This window comes from Acomys russatus, chromosome 4 (assembly GCF_903995435.1).
Source record: "Acomys russatus chromosome 4, mAcoRus1.1, whole genome shotgun sequence".
Classification (NCBI taxonomy): domain Eukaryota; kingdom Metazoa; phylum Chordata; class Mammalia; order Rodentia; family Muridae; genus Acomys; species Acomys russatus.
The window spans coordinates 41,889,816-41,902,662 of record NC_067140.1 but is presented as its reverse complement, the minus strand read 5'-3'; positions in this window follow the sequence as shown (position 1 = coordinate 41,902,662).

Genomic DNA, 12,847 nt, shown 5'->3' with positions numbered 1-12,847 from the left:
GGGGTGTCTGTTGGAGTGAAATCTTTCTGCACTGTGTAAAACTTATCCTTGAATATTCAAATGCTGACTTCTGTGCAAGTGCAGATCTGGACTTCAGTGCTGTCCCTGTTTTGTAAACATTCTTCTCCATCACTGTCTGGTTTTAATAAAAATCTGATGACTAAGCCGGGCATGGTGGCGCACGCCTTTAATCCCAGCACTTGGGAGGCAGAGGCAGGTGGATCACTGTGAGTTCAAGACCAGCCTGATCTACAAAGTGAGACCAGGACAGCCAAGGCTAACAGAGAGAGCCTGTCTCAAAAAAACAAACAAAAATCTGATGACTAATAAGCTGAGCCAGGAATTAGGAAGTGGGATTTTTGGGTGGGGAAAGGGGTAGTGGTGGTCCCAGGTAGGAACCAGAGAGAAAAGCAGTCACCAGTGCGAGCCTAAGATGACAGGTAATGGGCCACATGACAGGAAGTAGCCCAGGCCATGTTAGAAAAGCTGAGTATCTGCCCAGCTGTAGTGCCTGAAGCTTTTAATAAATAAAAAGGTCTCCACGACATCACTCAGAGCAAGGGCAGGAACAGGAAAACTACTTTTACAGGGGTCCCTAAAAGGGACCTCAGGCTGCTGGTTAACAGCGGAGCTGTGCCTCACTGCTGATGGCGCTAACCCTATCCTTGGCTTTCGCTTTCGACTGGTTTTGACTGGATTACTGTAGTCAATTCTCCATCTCCAATCCACAGCGTGGAGCTTCTGATGTCCATTTCTCCAGGATGTGCTACGGGGGATGCAGAGTGACAAACACCCCCAGTTAATGGTATTCCATCATTCTCATCAGTGACGCCTAGCCTAAGGTTTTTTACAGACTAAACAAACCCAAGGTTCATCTAAGGGAAGTTTGGTATTTGTTCTGACCCAGGAGGTTTCTTCCCAGGGTTCTGTCCTGAAACCTGCCCAGCTCCTGGGCTAGATCTTGAATCTTCTCCTCCCAGTGTGCTCTCTAGGCAGCCACACTGCTGTTTTTGTTTCCTGTGAGAGGCTTGGTTCTTTGCTCTCTGGTTGCATGGAAGATCAGTTCCTTTAGAAAAGGTTAATTTTTGTTATTGTTGTTTTGGCTTTTCGAGACTGAGTTTCTCTGTGTAGCCTTGGCTGTCCTGGACTTGCTTTGTAGGCCAGGCTGGCCTCGAACTCACAGCAATCTGCATGTTTCTGCCTCCCGAGTGCTGGGATTAAAGCTGTTTACCACCATGCCCAGTCTTATGTATACAATATTGTGTCTGCATATACACCTGCAGGCCAGAAGGCACCAGATCTCACTATATAGATGGTTCTGAGCCACCATGTGGTTGCTGGGAATTGAACTCAGGACTTCTGGAAGAGCAGCCTCTGCTCTTAACTCTGGGCCATCTCTCCAGTTCTATTTATTTTAGTTTTTATCTTTTTGTCACCCTCCTCTGCCCCTAGACAAGGTTTCTCTGTGTACTCCTGGCTGGCCTTGAACTCATAGAAATTCACCTGCCTCTGCGTCCTGAGTGCTGGGATCAAAGGTGTGCACCACTACTACCTGGCTGGTTAGGTATATTTCTTATAAGTATATGTGGGAGTGTCCATATGTGGGTATGTGTCCATAAATGCAGGTGCCCTAGAAAGCCTGAGGCGCCAGGCATGGTGGTGCATGCCTTTAATCCCAGCACTCTGGAGGCAGAGGCAGGCGGATCACTGGGAGTTTGAGGTCAGCCTGGTCTCCAAAGTGAGTCCAGGACAGCCAAGGCTTCACAGAGAAACCCTGTCTCGAAAAACCAAAAGAAGGGAGGGGAAAAAAAAAAAAAGAAAGAAAGAAAGAAAGAAAGCCTGAGGCATCAGGGCATCAGATCCCCTGGGCCTGAGTTAGGTATTCTCAGCTGTCTGACATGTGCTGGAGACTCAGGTATTCTGGAAAACCAGTAGATACTCTTAACTGCTGAACCACCCTTTTCCTTAAACAGTTGTTTCAAAAGATGAATTTAATCTGGGCAGTGGTGGTCCACACCTTTAATCCTAGCACTTGGCAGAAGCAAGCAGATCTCTAAGTCTGAGATCAGCCTGGACTACAGAGTGAGTTCCAGGATAGCCAAGGCTACAGAGATACCCTGTCTCATAAAAACAAAAAGAGAAAGATGATTTGGGGGCCAGCAAGATGGCTCGGTGGGTAAAGGTACCTGCTGCCAACCCCTACAATCTAACGTTCACTCCTCAGTGTAGAAGGAGGAAGTGGACTCCTGCCAGTCTTCCCCTGATCTCCACTCTCACTCTGTGGCACTAATGTACACACTTGTGGACACACACAATAAATTTTATATACACATATATATAATCTTGTGATCAAACCATGAATAAGAATAAACTAATATAAATAATATAAGCTCACATGCAATAAAAATAGTATGATTTTTGGTGCTATATATAAATAACAAATATATCTTTTACTTTGTTTTCATGTTCAGTGTTTCCCTTATATACATATAGTACATAAATGTTAAATCTCACAAGATACGAGAACAATTAAAACTCCTTCAATTGAGAATTAAGCATTTGCTGAAAAACAAAGAAGCAAAACCCAAGAGCATTATCATATTCAATTTGTATTTACTTGTTGGTTTGAGATATACAGCTTCACTGTGTAGTCCTGGAACTCACTATGCAGAGCAGTTTGGCATCAAATTAACAGAGATCCTCCTGCCTCTACCTCCATGGTGCTGGGATCAAAGATGTGCACTACCACACCCAGCGGGATTTTTTTTGTTTGTTTGTATGGTTGGCTCTTTTGGTCTTCTGAGACTGGGTTGTCGCCGAGGCTGATTCATCTGTCTCTGCCTCCCAAGTGCTGGGATCAAAGGCGTGTGCCACCATGCCTGGCTTCCAGCCAGTTTTTTACTTAGGACCCTAGGAATCAAAGCAGGTCCTCATTGGTTTTTTTGGGGGGGGGTTGTTGTTGTTGTTGTTTTTTGGTTTTTCGAGACAGGGTTTCTCTGTGTAGCCTTGGCCATCCTGGACTCACTTTGTAGACCAGGCTGGGCTCGAACTCACAGTGATCTGCCTGCCTCTGCCTCCCGAGTGCTGGGATTATAGGCGTGCGCCACCACGCCCGGCTCAGGTCCTCATTGTTATAGTATACGATTATGCCAGGCAACACATCTTGTATAAGGAAGTTTATTTGGGGAAGGAGAAGGGGATAGTAGTTAGGGGGTGGATGAGTGGACATGCAGGCAGGCAGGCAGACAGAGTCATGAGGGCAGAACATAGAGAGAAGAGAGAAAATGTGAAGCCAGAGGGAGAGCAGGGAGATCCAGAGAGGTGAGGGTGCAGACCAAGAGCTAGTGAGGCGAGGGAGATGGTGAGGGGGCGTGAAGGGACGGACCGAGAGAAAGCTGGGGAAGGGGGAGACAAGGCGTGGCAGGGGGAGGGGGAAGGGTACAGACAGAGAGAAAGGGGGGGGGAGGGCCCAGACCAAGAGAGAGCTGGGAGCGGGGTGACCTTTTATTTGGCACACATTTGGTGGTGGCAGCACAAACCTGATGGTAGCAACTGGTGATGGTGTAAGAAGTTGCTAGGACTGTGAAAGGCAAGCTAGTGGGACCGCCTGCACACTAACACTCATACCTGCCCAGCAGGCATTTTACTAACTGCCACCTAACTCCCAGCCATGCTCATCAGGTTTTTAACAGTAATAAATTCAAAGTTTTAACTAAATGTTGGACAAATTCAATGGAAAAATTCAAATGTCTAGCATTGGGCTTTGTAATGTATGACAGGGAATATTATTAGCAATAATACAGACCTATCTTTGGAGAAATGTTATACTTTCAACTATCAAACTCTTCATATTTTATATCTATATATAATTATCTTTTTTTTTTTTTTTTTTTGAGACAGGGTTCCTCTGTGTAGCCTTGGGTGTCCTGGACTAGCTTTGTAGACCAGGCTGGCCTTGAACTCTCAATGATACACCTGTCTCAGCTTCCCCAAGGGGATTAAAGGTGTGCCACTACAACAGTTACAAATCTGTTTATTTTTTAACAAAAGTGATTAAAAAAAAAAAAACTCTGAATAACTGCCCCAAAATCTCTTAGATATCATTGCATTGAGTATATATTTTAGGTTTTTTTTTTTTTTCAGGGTTTTGTTTTGTTTTGAAAATTTTAAAAGATGTATTTATTTATTACATATACAGAATTCTGCCTGGATGTATGCCTGCACATCTGAAGAGAGCACCAGGTCTTATTATAGCTGGTTATAAGCCACAATTGGTTGCTGGGAATTGAACTCAGGACCTCTGAAAGAACAGCTGGTTCTCTTAACCACTGAGCCATCTCTCCAGCCCCCTTGTTTTGAGTTTTTGAAGACAGAGTTTCTATGTGTAGTTGGCCGTCCTGGAAGTTGATCTGTAGACCAGGGTGGCCTCAAATTCAGAAACCTGCCAGCCTCTGGCTACAGGATACTGGGATTAAATGTGTACCACCACTTTTCAGCACATTTTAATTTTTTGTTTGTTTTTGTTTTTTTGTTTTGTTTTGGTTTTTCGGAAACACATTTTAGTTTTTATATGCTATGGTTGCTGTGTTTTTAAGGAATAAGGCAAAAAAATTATTAAAATACTATAAAACAGTTGAACATGTACATGTGAATATGCACACCTTTAATGCCGGCACTTGGGAGGCAGAGGCAGGCAGGTCGCTGAATATCCAAGGCCAGCCTGCTCTACAAGGCAAGTCCAGGACTGCCAAGGCTACACAGAGGAACCCTGTCTTGAAAAACCAAACAACAAACAAACATACAATAAGTTGCTTTTAGTAGATTTATAACGTTTTGCAACTGTCACCATTAATTCCAGAAAACCTCATAGTCTAGAAAGAAATCCCCTATCTATTAATATTTGTTAATGTATTTCTTCCCGTCACCCTCTCAGGAGCCACTTGTCTGCCTTCGCTATGAATCTGTACATTTCAGATGATTACACTGACACATCGGCCATTTGGCCTTTTACATCTGTGCTCCTTCACATCATAGTTTCAAGATTCATTCAGGTGGTAGCCTGCATTAGTACTTCATTCGATTTCTGGGCTAAATGCTCCTGTATAGATTTGCCACGCTCATTCATTATCATGAACACTTGGGGAGCTTCCACTTTTTAGCTATTACAAACAGTACTGCTTTGGACATTCGTGTAACAGCTTGTGGTGGCCATCTTTCTTCTGTTATCTTGAGCATACACCTTGGCCTGTCTAAGCTGTATGGTAACTGTAAGTTTTCTGACAAGCTGCCAAAGCGTTCTGTAAAGTGGCCTCACTAAACTTGGCATAGTGGCCTACACCTATAGCCCTAGCCAGTACTTGGGAGGCTGAGACAGGAACATTTTTAGTGTAGTGTAGTGCCCCTGTCTCAAGAAAACAAAAACAAGGGAGCTAGGGAAACAGCTCAGTGGTTACAGTGCTGCACAAACAAGAAGACCCAAAGAAGAAGACCTGACCAGAGTTTGTATCCTAAGATGTTAGGGGGTGGTTCTGTGCACCGTGGATTCAAATGCTGACTTCTGTGCCCAGAGATCTGGTTACAGCTGGACATTGTCACTGTCCATTCTAGGAAGCATCTCCTGTCTCAGTGTTGTACAAAAATCATTCTGATTGCTTAGTAAAGAGCTGAAAAGCCTATGGCTGGGCAGGAGAGTTAAAGTTGGACTTCCAGTCCCAGATGGAGACAGAGAGAGAGAGGAAAAGGCCACCAAGAAGAACAGGATGGAGCAGGAACAGCCAGGGAGAGACTAAAGTGGCAGGTAACGGGCACCTGGCTGGGAAGTAGGCCAAGCCAGCATAGTCAGGTTAGAATAGATGGACTATCTGCCCAACTATAGTGCCAAAAGCTAGATCAGCCCAGTGCGGTGGTGCATACCTGTAATCCCAGTATAGGCAGAGGCTGGTGGATTGCTGTGAGCTTGAGGCCAACCTGGTCTACAAAGCAGGTCCAGGACAGCCAAGGCTGCACAAGAGAAACTCTGCCTCGAAATAAATAAATAAATAAATAAATAAATAAATAAATAAATAAAGTTCTCTGTGTCATTATTTGGGAGTTAGAGTGGGCTTAGAAAAGCCCATACTTTTAATTTTACACCAAGAATTCATGTAAAAATGCAAGGAGGGTGTGGCAGCTTGCCTGTGGTTCAACTCTCATAAGGCAAAGGTGTGTGATCCCCAAGCAAAGTGCCTGAGCAGACTAGACATGGTCATGAGCTCTAGAATTGACTGACAGGCTCTGTTTCTATAAACAAAGTGGGGGAATCATAAAAGAGAGTTCCTGGTGTCAGTCTCAGGCCTCACATGCATTTGTGTCCACATGGATTTGTGTCCACATGCATTTAAATGGGCACACACCCATGCACAGGGACACACACACACACATACACACTCACACCAGACATGCATGTGCCACCACTGCCAGGCTGGACTCTCTTTTGTAGATCAGGCGGCCTCGAATTCACAGAGATCCGCCTACCTCTGCCTCCCAAGTGCTGGTATTAAAGGCGTGCGCCACCATGCCAGGACTAATAAATCTTAAATAAATAAATAAATAAATCAGCCAGGTGTGGTGGTGCATGCCTTTAATTGCAGCACTTGGGAGGCAGAGGCAGGTGGCTCACTGTGAATTTGAGGCCAACCTGGTCTACAAAGTGAGTCTAGGACAGCCAAGGCTACACAGAGAAACCCTGTCTCAAAAAACCAGAAACAAACAAATAAACAAACAAATAAACATGTGTATGTTTATAGTTTTTTGTTTGTTTGTTTGTTTTTTGTTTTGGTGTTCTTCCTTCCTTTCTTTGAGACAAAGTCTTACTATATAGCCATGGTGGGCCTAGAACTCACTATTTAGACCAGGCTGGCCTCAAACTCATAGAGATTCAAGTGTCTCTGTCTCCTAAGTACTGGAGTTAAAGACATGCCCCATCACATCTAGCATAAAATATATTTTATTTTGGTTTTATTGGCTGCCTCTGCCTCTCTGAGTGCTAGGATTACAGGCATGCACCACTGCACCTGGCTAAAATATATCTTAAATTGGCCTATTTTTCTTAATGTAGGGGGAAAGAGCCTATGAGTCATCGCAATATCCCTGAATGGTTTCTATTAAATCATCCGTTGAATAAGAGAAATAATAACTTTTCCAAAACTGCAGTCTAAGTGGCTCTTTCTGAGTTGTAGGCCAACCTGGTCTACACAGCAGGCCCCAGGCTATCTTCAGAGGGAGATACTGTCTCAAAACAGAAAAACAAAAGAGAGAAAAGAAAAAAAACTGCTGTCTCTTCCAAACATATTACCGTGGTATCAAGACATTAGGGATAGAACAGTGGATCAGAATAGCTCAGAAATAACCCTGAGTATATGGTCTAATGATTTGTAAAGTGAATAGCCATCTTAAAATGAGCATACCTGGATCCGTACCTTACATCATACACAAAAATTAACTCAAGATGGATTAACAACCTAAATCTATGACCTAAAACTATAAAATTCCCCACAGAAAATGTAATAGTTTCATGATGTTCTACTTGGCAGTGACTTAGAAATCATTTTAGAAGATATGACAACAGCAGCATGGGGAAGCCAGGCACTGTCATACACCTTTAATCCCAGCACTTGGAAGGTGGAGACAGACAGATCTCTGCAAGTTGAAAGCCAGCCTGATCTACATAGAGAGTTTCAGAACAGCCAGAGCTTCCAGCCCAATCGCAAACAAATAAAGCAAAAGCACAGGCAAGTTACCCTCAGCTCCACAGGGAGTAAGAGGCCAGTCTGGCCTACACCAAACCTTGTGCCATACACAACCAAAACACAGGAAACAAAAGAAAAAAAAAAAAAAAAAAAACCAGACAGAGGGACTTACATGGGCTGTAAAGACACTTGGACATCAGTGGAAACAATACATCAACCTTGTGGGTACAGTTAAAGCCTATGGCATATGTGACAGGGAACAAGGGATATTAGCTCAATTGGTAGCCTGGTGCTTACTCCCAGGACCCAGGAGAAGAAGCACAAAGAGCAAAAGTTCAAAGTTGTCCTTGAGCCGGGCGTGGTGGCGCACGCCTTTAATCCCAGCACTCGAGGCAGAGGCAGGTGGATCGCTGTGAGATACAGGACAGCCTGGTCTACAAAGCCTGGAGAGATGGCTCGGAGGTTAAGAGCACTGTCCAGGACAGCCAAGGCTACACAGAGAAACACTGTCTCAAAAAACCAAACCAAAACAGAAAGCAAATCAAAGTTGTCCTTGAGAATACACTGAGTTTCAGGCAAACCTGGGCTATATGAGGCCCTGCTTACAAACTGGTTAAGAAGAGCACTGGCTGCTCTTGCAGAGGACCTGGGTTCAATTCCCAGAACATACATGGCAGCTCACAACTGTAACTCCAGTTCCAAGGAATCCAACACGCTCTTATGGCCTGGGGCACCAGGCCCTCACACGGCACACAGACATATACAATGGCAAAACATCCACACAAAATAAATAAATGACAAAAGTGAGCTATCAATAATTAGCAAGAGATACAGTTCTCACAAAGAGAACAAAATGATTCTCAACATCATGTCTGTAATCCCACCATGCAGGAGGATGCCAAGTTTGAAGCCAGCTGTGGTATGTGACAAGACCCCACCTCAAAACAAAGCCGAAACAAGACGAGGGCTATGACTTGGTGGCACAGTGCTTGTTAATCATGACAAGGCTTTAAATTCTAGCTCCAGCACCGGGAGAAAAGGAAAAGATTCTTGGCACCATTAAATCACTAAAGACTTGCAAAATTTTTTTTAAAGATTTATTTATTATGTATACAATATTCTGCCTGCATGTGTGCCTGCACACAAGAAGAGAGCATTTGATTTCATCATAGATGGTTATGAGCCATTATGTGGTTGTTAGGAATTGAACTCAGGTCATCCGGAAGAGCAGACCATGATCTTAACCTTTGAGCCATCCCCCTCCAGCCTGACTTGCAAATCTTAAAATGTCAGTGATAGGTGCTGAAGAGATGGCTCAGAGGTTAAGAGCAGTGACTGCTCTTCCAAAGGTCCTGAATTCAATTCCCAACAACTACATGGTGGCTCACAACCATGTATAATGAGACTTGGTGCCCTCTTCTGTCCTGTAGGCATACATGCAGGCATACGTGCAGGCAAAACACTGTATACATACATACATACATATATACACATACATACATACATACATACATACATACATACACATACATACATACACATACATACATATATAAATATAATCTTTTTTAAAATGTCAGGGGCAGGCAGTGGTGGCACATGCCTTTAATCCCAGCACTTGGGAGGCAGAGGCAGGCAAATCGCTGTGACTTCTAGGCCAGCCTGGTCTACAAAGTGAGTCCAAGACAGTCAAGGCTACACAGAGAAACCTTGTCTCGGAAAAACAAAAACAAAAGCAAAAATCCAAAAAAAAAAAGTCAGTGATGTAGAAAAGCCTGAACTCTGGTAGACTGCTGGTTGAAATGTAAAATGGCATGACCATTGTTGATAGAAGAGGGAAGTTCCTCAAAAACAGAAATAAGGAAGGGCTGGAGAGATGGCTCAGAGGTTAAGAGCACTGTCAGCTCTTCCAGAGGTCCTGAGTTTAATTCCTAGCAGCCACATGGTGGCTCATAACCACCTATATAATGGGATATGGTGCTCTCTTTGGTGTGCAGGCAGAACACTGTATATGTAATAAATATATCTTAAACAAAACAAAACAAAACAAAACAAACAAAACCTAAAGAAAATTACAGTAAGATCCAAAAATCTCACTTCTGGGTATATAACCATCCAAAGAAAGAATCTCTTTGGGTATGTATTTGAGTTGCTGGGGAGGGAATTTGTTTTCATACATACTAAGCAACTGTTCTAGCAGTGAACTTTCTTCAGCTCTGAAAATAAGACTCTTGAAGAGATATTTGCACATCCATAGTCACTGGAACATTATTCACAAGCATCAAGAAGTAGAAATAGCCAGGCATAGTGGTGCACGGGTGGCAGAGGCAGATGGATCTCGGTGAGTTTAAGGCTAGCCTCGTCGACAGAGTGAGTCCCAAGACAGCCAGGGCTGCACAGAGAAACTCTATCTCAAAAAACAAATAATTAAACAAACAAAATACAGTGAGGGAAAGAGAGAGAGACAGAGAGACAGAGACAGAGATAGAGAATGAATATATTGACACATGGATGACAACAACCAACCGTGTTTTCTAGACAAACCTTGTCCAAACTCAAGCCAAAAAAGAAAAAGAAAAACAGAAGAAGAAGAAGAAAAAAGGATGGAGGGAGGGAGGTGGGCACAAAGTCCCACTCCAAACTGAGAAGCTTTGTTCGTTTTGCTTTGGTTGTTGTTGTTTTTCCAAACAGGGTTTCTCTGTGTAGCCCTGGCTGTCCTGAAACTTACTCTGTAGACCAGGTTAGCTTTGAATCTGTCACCTGGCGAGTGCTGGGATTAGAGGTACGAGCCAGCACCAAGAGGCCAGAACTATTGGCTGTTGATACCTGCTAGGAGAAAGAGAGTCAGTTTTCTTTAAAGGTTCAATCCCTGGTATATGAACCACACTCTGGGGGGCAGATCCAACGTCAACCAAACTAGGTTTGATGGATTTAAGATACTGAGAGCAAGTGCACACACAAGAGTGCATTCAAGTACATACAAAGTTGGGTGGTGAGGGGGTGAGGGAGATCTGAGATGGAGCATAGAGATGAACAGAAAATGTGATATAATGGGATATTGCTCTGGTTTAAATTTTATTATTATTATTTTATGTGTATGGGTGGTTTGCCTGCCTGTATGTCTGTGTGAGGGTGTTAGAAGTCCTGTAACTGGAGTTGCTGATAGTTGTGAGCTACTATGTGGATGCTGGGAATTGAACCCAGGTCCTCTGGAAGAACAGCCAGTGCTCTTAACCACTGAACTATCTTTCCAGATCCTACTATTCTGACTTAAAAGGAAAAAAACAGGAGCTTGTCTTAGTTAGGGTTTCTATTGACCAAAAGCAACTCGAGGAGAAAGATTTTAGTTCATCTCATAGCCCGTCACCCAAGAGAATCAAAGCTGGAACCTGGAGCCAGGAAGGAGTTGACGCAGAGGCCATGGAGGGTACTGCTTGCTGGCTTGCTCCTCATGGTTTTCCCAGCCTGCTTGCTTGCTTGCTCTTTTTTTCTTGCTTTTTATTTGTTTGTTTTTCTTTTTATGTTGGTTGTTGTTGTTTCATGAGACAGGGTTTCTTGTCTGTCCTGGACTCACCTTGTAGACCAAGGCTGGCCACCATGCCCGGCAAGCCTGTTTTCTTACAGAACTGAGTACCACCAGCCCAGAGGTGTCCCCACCTGCAATGAGCTGGCCCTCCCACATCAACCACTAATTAAGAAAATGTTTTTAAAATAATGTCCTACAGGCTTGCCTACAGCTGGGTCTTACAGATGTCTTTTTTCAACTGAGAGTGCTCAGGTGGTAAGTACCTGTAAGTCCCAGCTAGTGAGTAGATTGAGGCAGAAGGATTGCTTGAGGCCAGGAATTCAAAGCCAACCTATACATACATGCCTTTAAACTCAGCACTCTCAGCAGACAGAGGCAAGCAGATCTCTGTGAGTTCATAGCTAACCTGGTCTACATAGAAAGTTCTTAGCTGGCCGTGGCAGTTCACGCCTTTAATCCCAGCACTTGGGAGGTAAAGGCAGGCAGATCGAAGTGAGTTCAAGGCCAGCCTGGTCTACAAAGTGAGTCCAGGACAGCCAAGACTACACAGAGAAACCCTGTTTCAAAAAACCAAAAAAAAAAAAGTTCTCAGTCAGCCAGAGCTACATTGTGAGACCCTGTCTAAAATAAGCAAACAAATAAAAACAGAAAGCCGTTAAATTGAAGAAGAAATTATAATATAATAAAACCTGCCTGAAGCTAGGGGTGTGACTCACTGGGGTAGGAATTGTCAACACCTGAGTCCCAGGGTTGGAGCCCAAGCTCTGCAAAACCAGACAAACCAACACTACAAAGGAATGCCCCTCCCCCATCACTGCTCTGCGCTGCTGGAGAAAACAGAAGATTTCTCCTTTTATATTCGTGCCAGAACAGAATAGATGAATGAATCATAAACTTTCTGTCCTGTTTTCTACCTCTTGACTGGTTCAGACTTGTTCTTAGGCCACTTCACCTCAAGTCAAGCTCTCCCCATAGGCTAACACAACTGACCGGCTTGAGAAATAGCTAATGGTGAAAGGGATTTTAAAGCGTAAGTAATAAAAAACAGTCCTCATGAGCCAGCCCTGGGTGGGATGTGCCTGTAATCCTAGCACTTGAGAGGCTGAGGGTCTCAAGTTTGAGGCCAGCCTGGGCTACATGTGGAGCGGGGGTGGCGGTGGGGGGTGTAAGAGAAACCTCCAAACAAAAACTAATGTGCGATAGTAACAGTCTGGGTGCATGATGCCCATATTTTTATAGTGTAGGAAAAAAAGAAAAGAAACAAAGCCAAATCGGCCAAAGGCTTGGCAGCTATACACTGAATTAAATAAAAAGGGTGGAGAGGAAAGGAATTTACTGTCTGTGATACTTGATAGTTACAAGAGGGATTTCAGATTTTTTTTTTTTTTTTTTTTTTTTGGTGGTTATTGAACAACTTTTTACGGAGGATGAAGCTGGTGTGCCGGGACGTGCGTGCGTGCGTGCGTGCGTGCGTGCCGTCTGCTGAGAGTCAACCCTGGGGTCCTGTGCAGGCTAGACAGCCGTTCTGCCACTGACCTGCATACATCCCCAGCCCAAGGGTGATTTCCTTTAGAGCATTTCCACTAGGACAACC